Below are 13,887 nucleotides of genomic sequence, written 5' to 3'. Positions count from 1 at the left end.
CCCAGCCCCCCCCTCCACTCTGAATTACCGGCCGCAGGCGGCCGCGGCCCCCGTGAGTCACACAGTACTCGCAACGCGAGCTGCGCCTGCTGCTGCTCCGCACAGCGTGGTGCGCACAACACAATAAAAAAATCACATAATTGAAGAAAAAAAAACGGCCCAGAGGTGCCTGCCGGAAAACCGGCCCCAGGGACCCCCAAAATCGTTCGGCCCTGGGCCGAAAGACCGAAAGGGCCAGTCCAACCCTGGTTCTGTGTGGTGCACCTGCCGGTCACTTGCTGTGTTCGTTCTTCTAGATCAGTCCCTCCCTCCCTTTGTCCGCGACACCTGCACTCCCATGATGTTCCTTCACCTGTCCTTGTGAGATAGAGTTTGCTGTGCTCTCCCCTCTTGTCACCGCTATGTCTGTAATCATTGTCGGACCCTGCATCCATGTTACTACAGAAGTCGTTGAAAAAAAACTCTATTTCCTTGATGCTGAGTTGGCGGTAGGTTCTAACTCAAGATTGATGTCCATCAAATTATACTTGCTCTCTCCCTTCCATAGTCCTAGGCGTGCTGCGCCATTCCCCATCAAGTTTCCCCCATGTATACCCATGCCGTCTGGTTCTACTCGTCTCTCTCCCTCCCGTCTTTTGCTTTCCCGTTCCAGTGCAACCTGCTCACTGATTGCCCTTACTGCTCGTTCATCCTCCTCCTTCAGTGCTTGTTCCCTTGCCAACCTTTCCAACTGCAACTTCCTCTGTTCCCTGTCTGCAAACTTTCGTTTTTCTTGTTCTATTATCTCCTTTATCTTCTTCGCCAGCTCTGCCTCCCTCTCCTGTCTCTCCCTCCTCTCTCTCTCTTCCCTCTTTTTCTCCTTGAGTTCATTTCTATCCTTTCTGCCCGCTCCTTTTCCATACGTTCCTTCTCCTCCTCCCTTCTTCGCTCCCTTTCTTCCCCTTCCAGTTTCTCTTCTCTTCTCCATTCTCTGTACTCGCGTTCTAACCATACCTTCTTATCCATTTCCTGTTGCTCCTCCTCCTCCATTTGTGTGTCCCAGTCAAGTCTTCCCTGTTCCTTCTCCAAGCCCTCTATTGCTCTTGTGGCTCCTTCTGCTTCCCCTGTTTTCTTCCCTTTAAGTTTTAAGAGTATCTGTGCGGTTATCCATTCCTCCGTGCCTATGCCCTCGAACTCTGCCTTTGCGTGCTGCAGTCCCTCCTTGTCTGCTCCTGTGCTAGCGGGCTGTCCTGTCCCGCACGGTTTCTCTTCTTTAGTATATGGTGGTGGCTTATATGTTGGGTTTGAGTACCTCTCTGCTGCCCTTAGTTCCCTTATGGGGTATATCGCTTGGTCATCATCTGTGTCATCGGACACTACGTTGGGAGGGGTAGGGGGAGGTGCAGAAGGGTCAGACCCCCCTACCTTCGCCTCCTGCTGGTTCATCATCCATATGTGTGTAACGCTTACCTTTGGACTCCGCGGGAGCACCAGGGCTGGGGCCCTCCGCTGAACGATGTAGTGCTGGATTGAACCAACTGATACCTCAGGACCTTGACCTATTGCAGGTATTCTCACCTAGGGCAAGAACATTAAATTCAGTGGTGTTGGTGACCACCATGTACCTCTAACCCTCATCCCCCTGGTAACTCCTCTCACCTTTGAATTCCTTTTATGGTTACTTCACTGGGGAAAGATGCAATGCCCAGTCCAGCTGCTGCTTATGGCTGTTTTCTCCTTCTTTTAGCTGCTTTACCTGCTCACAAGAGCTGCTCCTAATTTCACCCTGAAGAGCATGGATTGGCAGTTCGTATAACGTGACTCTGGTGCTCATTAACTGCCTCTGAGGCTTTCACGCGTGTAAGCGATGTAACAGAAGGTGTTAAATCCTTTGAGAAGGGTTCTGCTGATGTGCGCGACTGTTGAGCGCATTCAAGACCGCTGTCAGGAAGACTTTATATATCTTAACGCTGTTGCTCGATGTTAATGAGCACATTCAGGGCTGTTGAAGTGTCTTTTGCGATGTTCAGGACTGGATTCAGGGTTGTTGAAATGCCTTTTGCGCCTTGTGGGTGTCGTGTGATGTTAGTGAGACACATCCATGCTGTAAAGTAGTCTTTGTCCCTCTGCGGCACGGTGTGCTACTAGCAACTTTGTAACCCTTCCCTTTGCAAGCGTGTGCGCCGCGGGTGTAAATGTGTTGGCTTGAATGTTTATTTTTTCCCTGCTTGAGGTCGGGGGAACCAACTTACCTTGTTGTTTCTTCTTTCCTTGCAGATTCGCAGTCAGAGTTGGAACGGGAATGGAAATGTGTCTTCTCCGCTTTCATATCAGCTGGGGCGAGGGACTGCTGCTAGAGGAACACGCGACAAGTAAGTGCTGGGATTTTCAACGGAGTCAAGAGCTGACGATAAGCGTTGCGCTGCATTAGTCAGTTCAACGCGAAGCGAGGTTGCACGCGTGGGTGTGACTTAAATAGGAGGCCCACCCACGCAAACTAGCCAGCTTCCCCAAATGTGTGTTAAAGACCCAAATGTCAGCCCTGTTGGTTGAACTCAGGAAGTCTTACATGGGGACCATCTTGGTGGAGGCTCTGCTTGTACTGGCATGCTGGCAAAGCAATGGGAGCGCCAATTATGCCACAGTGAAGTCAGTGCATTAAGTGGCACTACAAATCGAGCCGGGGCTCATCGAGGGGGCGTGGCCTAACAACGGGGGTCTTCATGGCCCGTTAGGCCACGCCCCCTTGACGAGCCCGGCTCAGTGGGCTACTGGCACCCCTGCCAGGCAGCCTTTTGTAGATATTAACACCCTCTCCCGAATGGGGGAGAGGGTGCTGATCTGCATTTATTTTGTATAGGCTTGCCTGGCAGGGGGCAGCGCCTCGCCTATTCAGCCTTAATAGTGATTCTGCCCCTCGCCAGCTTGGGGGGAGGGGGCAGCGTCACCATTAAGGCTGAAAGGGTGAGGCCACTGGAAGCAGAGGCCTTTTTCCTAAAGACTGAAACTCCCGCGAATCTGCGGGAGCTTCAGTATTAAGAAAGCAAGGCCTCTGCTTCCGGCGACCTCACGTTTTCTCCATAATGGTGGCGCCGGCCCAGGTGCATCACTTGATTAAAGGGATGCCTTGCAGGTGCGGCACCACCATTATGGCTAAAAGGCATTTTTTTCTGAAGCCTGAAGCTCTCGCTCCCGAGCGAGAGCTTCAGGCTGTAGAAAAAAATGCCTTTTCGTGTAGTGGCCGGGTCTGCCAGGGGAGATTAGTGGGCCCCGGCAGGGCCCCGCCTCAAATCGAAATTTCGGAGCATGCCAGGGCCCAGCCCCGGCAGGCCCCGGCCCACTTAAAGCCCTGAGTGAAGTCCAGTGTGCCCTCGCCTTCATCTTCTTAGCCCTATTTGAAAAGTGTATCTGAGGTCTGTTATGAGTGCTGGTCTCCTTGTTTGTGGGCGTAACCCTGGTGATCATGACAATTTGTCTCCCCTGGCCCCCCTCCCTCCTGGAACATGCTCCACAGCTCGAATATTGCCATGCACTTGGCCAATTTCTTCCCCTTATAGGTGTCCTGTAGGTGTGTCAGTAGTGATTGCTGCATGTCCCTGGAGAAACTGCCGCCGGGCAGCCATGGCCCCGTTATTTTCCCTTCAGTTTTCTTGGACCACTGCACACTGTATTTTACGATCTTGTCTTTGTAGTGTGGCAAGGTCTTACACAAGTGCTGAAGGGGAGTTACTCCCCCAGTCCCATGTACATTGGATATACATTGTTCGTTTACCTTATCTCAAGTCAAGGTTTTCGACAGTCCACTGTTCAGGGGATAAAGATCACAATGCAATGGTTATGTGGTTTCAGAGCTTTGTTGGCCCTGCACCTTACACAGTGTGTTCCGCGCCCCACCCCTCCTTCCAATCGCTGCCTCTCTTCAGGCACACCACCACAATCCTGAGAATGCGCCTTCCGCACACCGGCACTGGTTCACCTTTCTGCCAATCCCATGTCCACAATACTAGCTTCTCACTGTCAAAACTCTCTGTCCTATGTACAAACCTAAGGGTGACATCACCAAGCTAAATCCCGAACAGGTAGGTAAACAATTTCCACATACACAGAACAATAACCCGTTGCTCCCAATCCCACACAAAACCGCAGAGCTGTCTTCCTGCCTCTCGAGGGCAGTGCATCCTTCTATTTTCGTGTGATCGAACTGCACCCGTTGCGTCGCCTAACGTGTGAAATGTATCTCTTCAGGAGACTTAACCAGCCAATTCACCTTCCGCAATCTAGGATAGCTCCAGCTAACCCTCACGGGGATATCGTCATCTATGACCCGACTAAAATGCCTAATTCAAAGGAATACTTTATTTACATACTTCTGTTATCCGCTCCTCTAAGACACAAGCCCAGGTTACTCCCTGGACCCCTTGCTACCTTGCAGATTGAATATGCCCTAAACATAGAAAAGGGACTTCTACCTCCGCTCATGTCCCTACTAGCTAACACTACTAAAACACTACTAACAGTACCTACCACCTCCCAAGATGCTCAACACCCTCCCTCACATCGCATGGCTGCTATTTGTCTGGACCAATACTTACGTTCCATGCTCGCTGACACTGCTTGGCTGCTTACTCCCCGTCAAAGCGTTCACCTTCCTCTTCTGGTCTGCCTCGGACACCTCACCGATTGCGGGCGGGATGATTTCCAACCGGCTCCCGACGGCCTTTATCCAGTTTGTGCTTTCCGATGGACTCGCAATGCACGCAAGGGCCCACAGCCTTTCAGGGTCAGCAGCGAAGGAGGCAGCTCAATGCTGGCATGGTGCCTCGAACTATCCTCTGCTACCAACTTGTTAGGTTAGAACTCTTAGGCAAGTCGAGGGGTGCTAGGAGTTCGTGACCCTAGAACTCATGGAAGGCCTAACTCCTTCCCTTCCCAAAAGGAACACAGGTCCAGACAGACAGCAAGTTCAAACTGCGGTTTATTACAGCCCAAAAACCAACAGGGATCAGTACGAGGATAAAGCTCCTGGCACATCACAAAGTTCTCTGGCTCGCAGAGCAGTTTTTAGGAAAATCCACGTCACACTGACATCATGACCTGGCCCTTCTCCAGCAACCCTATCGAGCAAGTGGATTGGGCATTGAGTGGTAGTTCCCCTATTACAGTCCCTGTATTGGTTAGTGGACTGGCTCTCCCATGTCAGGTGTCAGGCCTGGACTATCCCTGAAAAAGTGCTACTTCGACAATGTTGCAGCATGCGGACCTGATGATTGGTCTGTGCCCATGGCTATCCACCCCTAGGGTCCTGAGCTGTGATTGAATAAAGCTGCTGCCCTCAAGCCCGGGACACAAGTTGGTTCTCAGCTCAAAGTGTACCCGTTGAAGGTAATAAGAGCAACTATGTGTCTGCATTGTTACTGTGTGTGACCACCATGGACTATGAGAGAGCTCGTTCTCATCCTGCGACGCTGAGCTTCTTGCTGTATCACTATGTTGCAGGCCATTGTCTGGGTCGTGAGACCGTTCTGCTTCCCTGCTGCTAGTTTCGGTTCATCTTCAGCTTAGCCCTTTGTGTATGATATGATATGATACGGCATTTGTAACGTGCCTAAACACAAGGGTTTCAACGCGCGACGAGGCATGGAAGGGGAAACAGAGGGAGGACAGAGACGATGATATTACTAGGCCAAGTGACATTGAGATTGTGCAAGTGCAGGTAAGGGGTAGGGGAAAAGTGCCAGGGGAAAGGGGAGGGGGCAGTGCTGTACATGGGGGCACCACAATAACAAGAAGGGCGGCCAGCAGGTGGTAGGTGCAAGGGTAAGTGCAGCCAGCAGGTGTCCAAAGTGCAGGTAGGAGGACTGTAGCGTTACAAATACAGACCCAAGTGTAAGGGTTACTGTGAGGCAGTGCGGGTGTTCAACTGGGCGGGCAGGGATCTGGGCCCGAAATCAGAGGGCAGCCAGGTGACCAGTGCAGGATCAGACAGGAAATCAGCAGGGGAGAGGAAGAGAGAAGGAAGAAGCAAAGAGGAAGGTCTTGATGTGCTTCCAGACCCGGAGATGGTTCTCCTCAAGTTTCAGAGGGACAGGGAGGCTGTTCCAGAGGGAATCACCAGCCGATGAAAGAGATCTACCAGCAGCTTGTTGCTTGGAGAAGCGCTGTCCCTGAGGGAGCTGGAGGTGGCTGAGCGAAGAGCACGATTAGGAAGGTATTTGCGAAAAGAGAGTTGGAGGTATTGAGGCCTCAGATGGCCTTGTGGACAATACAGAGGGTCTTGAACTTGATCCTTGCAGCCGCTGGGAGCCAATGGAGAGATTTCAGTGCTGAAGAGATACGATCCCTGGGCTTGAGGCCAAGGACAAATCTCGCAATCCTGTTCTGGATGAGATGCAGACGGCTGAGACTAGAAGCAGGCAGATTTGGAAAGAGGCTGTTGCAGTAGTCCAGCCCAGATAGAACCAGAGCTCTAGAGACAATTAGCTTCTGGGGGAAGGAGAGAAAAGGAAGAGTATCCTTCCTGTATCTCCTGATCTGTTCTAAATAATCTTTGTGTTGCTTACTTTTATCTATCTCACTGCCAGGTATGCACGCTCTGGAAAAGCTGTTGTTTTCTCCTTCTGATTCGGCATCTGAGCTGCCCGATGGTGTGTTGCAATCGACGGCGACACTGACTGTTATTAAGCCGCTGTTGCTCAAAGACATCCGAGATGTCTCGACCAGTGCTACAGAACCACCGATCAGCACTGAGACAACGATTCCTCACCCCGAGTCGCTATATAGGCCAGCCTGCAGCCGTTTGACCAGCATCGCTTCCCAAACCATCTTGCTGCACGGTACCCGCAGCTGACTCCCATCTTGAACTCCCCCTGAAGCCAACTGCACCCTATTGAACACCAAGAACACCTACAGAAAAAGGTACATTTTAGTTTTGTCCCTCTGGTCCTTCCCAGAAGGTTCCAAGAGACATTTTAAGACCCATTGCTTCCTTCGTGCTGAAGCCAATAAAACTTAAACTATTGTGGTTATTAATCATACTGACGACCCTCCTGTCAGTATCCAGAATGCATCCCTTTTCCTTCTTTGAAAGTGTCTGTCCTCTGTATTCCTTTACAGGGTGGATTGCTTTACGTAGTGTTGCTAGAATTGTCTGTTGTGATATAAATAAACTAGATATTTGTAATACTACCTTGACTGGACAGTCCCTTTTAACAATGGGTAATAATTGCATTTTTGCTGCGTTGCTGTTACGCTCACCTGATTCCCACGGGGACGTCGATCTGGACTGGCCTGGTGCCACGTAGAGCCGAGATGACTGACTGGACAGACCCACATAACTTCGTTTGTCGGCTCGTATGAATATCTTTCTGCAAAGGAGACAGGAATTAACCTCCCTTAATTTGAGCGTTAACCCACCTTCCACTCCCGTTGTCTGCCCACTGACCACTCCTGATGTTCCCTCTTAATCACACCTGATGGTTTGGAAAGATGAGCTCTCCATCCTGCATCAAGCGCAGGGGCGCGTAGACGACCAGTTACTTCACTGGCGTGGAGGAATTGGTGAGTTCCAGTATTGACTCTAGAATCCAATAGTTCAAATGTCTGATCTTCACTCTTTCCGATTCCAAATGTCTGATCTTCACTCTTTCCGATTCCTTGTAGGTTGCCAGTTTAACCACCACGAAGAGTCCAAATGGCAGTTGGTGAGAGTCAGGTAAGTCTATAGTGGTTTTCCCCTTAGGGGCCGGGGTACGGTGATGATGCAGAGTTAACTGCGCTGACCCGAGATGAGGTGAATACCCCCCTGCGGTAAATCAGGTAAGTCTTTGGGTGGTAGCTTGTAATGTCCAGTGGTTTCCACTTAGGGGCTGGGGTGCGGCGGTGATGCAGAGTTAATGCGCCGACCCGAGATAAGGCGAGTACCCCCCTGTGGTAATCCGGTAAGTCTTTGGGGGTAGCTTGTATTGCCCTTTTGCATTCCCTTGCTCACCTGGCTTTTCTTGTCCCCTTAGATATCGGAGAGCGGTTCGCAAATGCAGAGTTCGCGATGGAGTGATGAAAAGCTGCACTGGATGGTGAGTTCAGCGCGGCGCTGCGAGGTGCGTGACGGCGCGCGTGCGATGACTCCTTCTTCAAGATCGACGGCGCGATGGATCAAGAATTCAGGTAAGGTTTCAAGTTTAAACCTCTTCTCCTTTTTTCTTTTCGTTTCCAGGTGGTCCAGGACTGAAGTGGGCGTGGCTGAATACTGGAAGCTGCTGGAGGCACGGTGAGCGTTACGCTGCTGAATGCAGAATAACGCGAAGCACGTGCGGCTGTCTGGGCGTGGTTTAAATAGCCTTGGAAGAAGTCCCAGGTAAGTATTCTTCCACAGCCCCCACCCGAGTAGAAAGTAGTCCCTTAGGTAAAATAGTCCCTCCTAAGCCCTATTTGGCTTGTGGCTTCGTGCAGCATGGTCTGCACCAGGTAAGTATGCAGCATGGTCTGCAGTAGGTAGGTTTTCTGTAATGAGCCTGGCGCCCATGGCGCCAGGACTGACTTTATCCTTATGAGCCTGGCGCCATAGGCGCCAGGACTGCACCCAAACAGCCCCTAACTGGGGTTTTTGGGCATGCTCCAAATGGCATGATGCCTGCCTCCGGGGTTGCTGGGCCTGGTCTGGCTTCCCGGGGGCAGGCATCATGACAGTTGCAACTAACCAAGGATCTACAACCTTTCAGCCTGCCGCTCCGTTCATGTTTCTAAAATTGGACATGGAGGTTTATACTTTTCTTGTAATTCCAATCTGTTCGGATCCCTTCTGGTGTATTAGAGGTGTGGGGCTGATTGATGGTTTAGAAACTGATATTCACCCCAGGACCACCGGTACCCCAGAAGTTGATTCATCATATGCAGGATACCACCAAGATCTTTTTAGCATATCTCTCTACGGCCCCCGGTCTATAAAGAATTGGGATTTCACTTTATGTTGACTTTCATTGTTGCAGGGTTGAACATCGCACAGTGTACATCTTCTCTGCCTAATATGTTTTTGGTTTCTTGGAACATTTTCCGTAGCTCCTGCACCTGAAGGCTGAGACCTGGGAAAATCTATATTGTGGTCGATCTGTATTTAAGCTCTCTTTTTTCTCTGGCGGCTTTTAGAAGCGCATCTCAGTCCTGGTAGTTGAACATGCAGGTGAAAATTGGCCTCTCCCCCAAGACGTGGTTTGGGGGCCAGAGATCGATGCACCCGCTCGACCACGAATAGGTGTGAAACCTCTGGTTTATTGGGATCTTCTAGCAGTAACCGTTAAATGAAGGTCTCTATTCCACCTATTGCCGTAGACTCTGGAAGTCCCAGTATGCAGATGTTATTACATTGTGACCAGCCTTCTAGATCATCATTCTTTGGCATCACTTTCATGTTCTGTTGAAGTTGTGCGACCTCGCTTTGTAGTTTTGTGATTTTATTTTCCCCGTTGCTTATACGCTTTTCCGCCACCACCTTCCTCCTACAGAGTTTTTCTATTTGCGCTGGCAGGTCTCTACCTTGCAAGTCAGAGAGTCTATTTTTTGGACTAATGTATCTGGGCTGTCGTTTAGTGGCAGCAGGGTTTGATTTATCATAGTTAGTTCTTGTGCTCAAGCGTCTGAGGATTTTGTGGTGTTGGTCTCTGGTGGGGTGCCTTGCTTGGTGTAATTATCCATTCTTGTTTGCTTCTTGGGGGTTCCCATATCAGCCAGTTTTTCCGGTGTTGTTCCGCCCAGGCACCTGATCCCTGTTCTACCAACGTGGCTGTGGTTGTACAGTTCCTGCTACTCCCCACTCCAGGAACCCATGTAACTCATGGTTTTATTTTTAAGAGAGAATGGTACGCAGTGATGCGTACCAGGGTCAGCTGACCCACGCCGATGTAAGCGCTCATGGCTCACAGATAAAGTTAGTTACACTGCAACAGCAGCCCAGTGTGGGCGTGCCTTATTTGGTGCTCTGTGTCCTGTGCCACATGCCCCACCCAAAGTCGGGACATCACAGTTTGATCCCTCTATTGGAGGTGCAACTGTGTTGCCCCTTCCGCTCCACGCCCTCTGCTGTGCGCAGGCGGTGAACGCACCTGGAGGCATAGAGGGGAATGCCTGTGTGCCTGCGCTCCCACCATGTGCCTGGGGCCCAGGGCTGTTGCTAGGTCTGGAAAAGATCTGGGGCTCTGCTAATTTTGGGAATGTCAGGACTGGGGGTTAGCTAGTCTTTTTTGTTATAACCCCTGAGTTTCTATCCGGGGCTACAACCAAAAGACCCGGGGCTCTAGCCCCCACCCCAAGCAACGCCTCTGGCCTGGGCACAGCAGCGTAAGAGTGCTGTGAGGTTACCATCTGGACCGTCCCGCCTGCACTGAGGTGCGCCGCAGTCCACTCACATCACTCTTGTGTTTCTTGGTGAGCTGCTGTGTCTCTGGCCATCAAAGGACTTCTAGATCACAGGGCCCGCAAGAGTGAGGGTCGGTGTACATCAAGAGGGGCGTGGCCTAATGGCGGGGGTCCTGCTGGCCCGTTAGGCCACTCCCCCTGACAAGCTCCAGCTTAATGGGCTACTGGCACCCCTGCCAGGCAACCTTTTGTAGAGATCCGCACCCTCTCCCCATGGGGCAGAGGGTGCTGGTCTCTGCATTTATTTGCTATAGGCTTGCCTAACAGCAGGGGCAGCCCTCCCCTATTCAGGCCTTTTTCCTAAATGCGCGGGAGTTTCAGAATTTAGAAAACAAGGCCTCTGTTTCCAGCGGCCTCACGTTTCGGCCCATAATGGTGGCGCCGGCCCACGGCATCTCTTGCTTGAAGAGATGCCTCGCTGGTGCGGCGCCACTATTATGGCTGAAAGGCATTTTTTTATTATGCTAGAAGCTCTCGCACACGAGCGAGAGCTTCAGGCTATAGGAAAAAAAGCCTGTTTGTGTAGTGGCCGTGGTTGCCAGGGTAGATTAGTGGACCCCGGCAGGGCTACGCCTCAAAGTGATATTTCGGAGCCTGCCGGAGCCCAGCCCTGGCGGGCCCCGGCCCACTTAAAGCCCTGGCTGGACGTATGTTCTGAGCTGCTCTTACACGGGCCGCCCCTGTCGCTATGCTCTGCCACGTGGTCGGGCTCCACTGTTCTTTATCTCTGTTTATACTGCCCATCCACGGTGCTGGACAATGTTCACGGCAGGTCGCCTGCTCCATCCATGTGTCTCCATACATTATAAGACGGTGGAAAAGGATGCCTTTTACAGGTTATTCGTGAGTGCCATTGGGAGCTCTTTCAAGGCTTCCGTTGCGCTGCACGTGCATCAGCGTCCATGCATTGCCCAGAGGCTCTGAACTGGAGATGAACTTCCAAGCATGGTTACTGGGCAGCACCGTGGCATGCGTGGCTTATTAGCTGAGATGGTCTGTTCTAGTCTCACATTTCTGGTAGCAGCTTTTCTTTCATCCATTGCTTTCACTTACCATAAGATCCATGACGTTTTCTCTCACCACACATTTTGAAATCCATGTCATCAGAAAGAAGGGATTTCTCTTTGAGAAGTGCAGATACTCTTCGTGTTAAAGTACCGGCCGTCTTTAAAGCCCTGACAACGACAGGGAGGCGAACTACCCTGGACCCAGGATGAAGTAAGAAGCGGCTCCCCATGAAAGTCAGCTCTCATGTGGTATACAGTTTTGGGCGGCATCACTTGGTTGCTGTTATTATTATTACATTTTAAAGCACATTGTTTATCACCAGGACAGTCCCTTTGTGCAGAGCAGAGCAGGCCAGGGAGGCTGGGAATGGCCGGGCCATTCCTGGAAGGGCCCAGACTTCAAAGCTCTGCAGAAGACTGAACAGAGTAGAAAGCAGCACCGGAGCCCACAGCCTGATCTTTCCATTCCTGCTGGCAAAGGGCATCACAAAAGGACAACTGCATAATATCCGCACAGGGCCTGTGCCCCCTGCTGTCGCTGAGGCTCTAACGAGGTGCATTTTAAAAGCTATGGGGCCATCTAAAGAGACCAAGGGTCTTGGGGTCAGAGAGCCTATGTGTCCATTATGCAACCTGGTCGGTTAAGACGGGAACCACGGACTCGCACTTTATGACATAGTTTGGAGAACTTCTATGTTTAAATGAAAAGAGCACAAATCGTTTCATTTAAAACTTGGATTCATTATGTCTTTGCGATGAGAGGTGGGTTTCCATCTGTTAGGTGTTGAGATCAATTGTTCCCAGGTCAGCTGGGTCATTTACTGTACCGGTTATTGCAAGTAACGTGAAATTGTGTGTTGCAAGATTTTCATGATTGAGACTTTTTTTTATGATTCTTCTCTTTCATGGGAATATAAAACATAGTTTGGTTGAAACAAAGGAGAAAAGACACGACGAGGATGGGATTCGAACCCACGCGTGCAGAGCACAATGGATTAGCAGTCCATCGCCTTAACCACTCGGCCACCTCGTCGGATGAATGCATCTCACATCGAAGTATATTCCGTATATCCATGAATCAGAAAATCAGAAAATGTCCACTGTTCTCTGGAATGCAAATAGGCAGTTAGAACCTTCTGGGACTCTTTTTATAGTTATCGAAATACACATTGCTAGATCTGTACATATTTGCATGCACTACTTTTTTGATTTCTCATATGGAGAATTTCTATTCTAATGCAATAGCTTGAAGCCTGAATCACCAAAAATGTCTGTGTAAAAAGAGCTTGTCACATCCATTGCAAGGAATTTAAGCAATTGTAAAATAGTACCAAATGTGAGCTCTTCCTTCATTTGGAATAGACACTAAAACGTGGATGGAGGGAAAACTTTGAATTAATTACAGCTGCGGTCACCTCTGGACAGCTTCCATTTTAAAATATTTAGTTAATTTCTGCATTATAGAAAGTGGCCAGCCATATACAAATCGAACATGGCAGTAAATGAATGGGAGTTGTGGCAGCAGCAAGGACCGAGGCGGCTTGTGGATACTGGAAGCAGCTTGAAAGTATAATTCTCTGTATGTCAGTGAATGCAACAGTGCAGCACCACCAGTTGTGGCAGAGGCAATACGAAAAGAAGGGAATTGGACACTGGGGGACTTAGTAGGCATATGGATGCCGCGGCGATCCCGGAAGCAGCTTTAAAATAGAAGCTGCTGCACATCAGCTCAAATGGCAGTAGAGCACCAGCATTCGTGACAGCAGCAATACAGAGTAAGAACTAGGACCCTGTAGGTCTGAATATGCTTTTGGATGCGGGAAGCAGCTTCAAAATAGAAGCCACATGTGCCAGCATGTGCTGCAGTGGAGCACCTGCAGTTACCGTAGCAGCAATATGGAGAGGACGGGTTAGCAATCCTGCTGGATTGAGGCTGCTGGCAGATGTGTTAAGCGCTTTAAAATAGAGTCTGCTCTTTGTCAGCATGCACGTTAGTGCAGCGCTGGCAGTTGTGGCAGTTGGGAGCTTTTGGTTTGAGAATACAAAAATATCTGTATTATATGCAGCTCAGCCAGTCCTAAATATATGCACAGGCAGATGGATGAGTGCAGAATCTAAAAACAAAAATGTGAAGTGTAGCTTGTACACAACATCTGAAAAAGGCATGTGCAGGGAAAGCCCATCTACAACAAGAGAATATGTCTAAAACAATTGACAAGGCACAAAGAGAAATATTTTCATGAGAGAATTCAGCAAGCTTTTGTTAATTGGAAAAAAGTCCAATCTGGCATGAAAAGCACAGCATTTCATGCGAGAGTGAAAACCGATTCGGACCCTGCATTGTGTATATTTTCATTTCAGAACTAAGAATAAATATTAGGAAATAAAAGCATACAAAAACATGGAGCATGAGCCTCAGACAGGAGATTGATCGCAAAGAAAATATTAAAAATATTATGTTACACTGTTTAAAGTGACAATTATAGTGGGGAAA

At 49.9% G+C, this 13,887-nt stretch overlaps 1 long non-coding RNA gene and 1 other non-coding gene across 2 annotated transcripts in view; one reads left to right on the top strand and one right to left on the bottom strand.

Annotated features, from left to right (window-relative positions):
• Nucleotides 1-13,887, top strand: part of LOC138563705 (uncharacterized) — a 276,749-nt gene that overhangs the window by 120,138 nt on the left and 142,724 nt on the right. The window contains exon 2 of the long non-coding RNA XR_011299686.1: nucleotides 2,257-2,351. This is a non-coding gene — a long non-coding RNA (uncharacterized lncRNA). The remainder of the gene's footprint in view (nucleotides 1-2,256; nucleotides 2,352-13,887) is intronic.
• TRNAS-GCU (transfer RNA serine (anticodon GCU)) lies at nucleotides 12,345-12,426 on the bottom strand. Its single transcript has one exon. It is a non-coding gene; the product is annotated as a tRNA-Ser (tRNA).

This window comes from Ambystoma mexicanum, chromosome 1p (genome assembly GCF_040938575.1).
Source record: "Ambystoma mexicanum isolate Mex_15411 chromosome 1p, UKY_AmexF1_1, whole genome shotgun sequence".
Taxonomy (NCBI): domain Eukaryota; kingdom Metazoa; phylum Chordata; class Amphibia; order Caudata; family Ambystomatidae; genus Ambystoma; species Ambystoma mexicanum.
The sequence above is the reverse complement of the archived record's forward strand: the minus strand, read 5'-3'. Positions and strand labels throughout refer to the sequence as shown.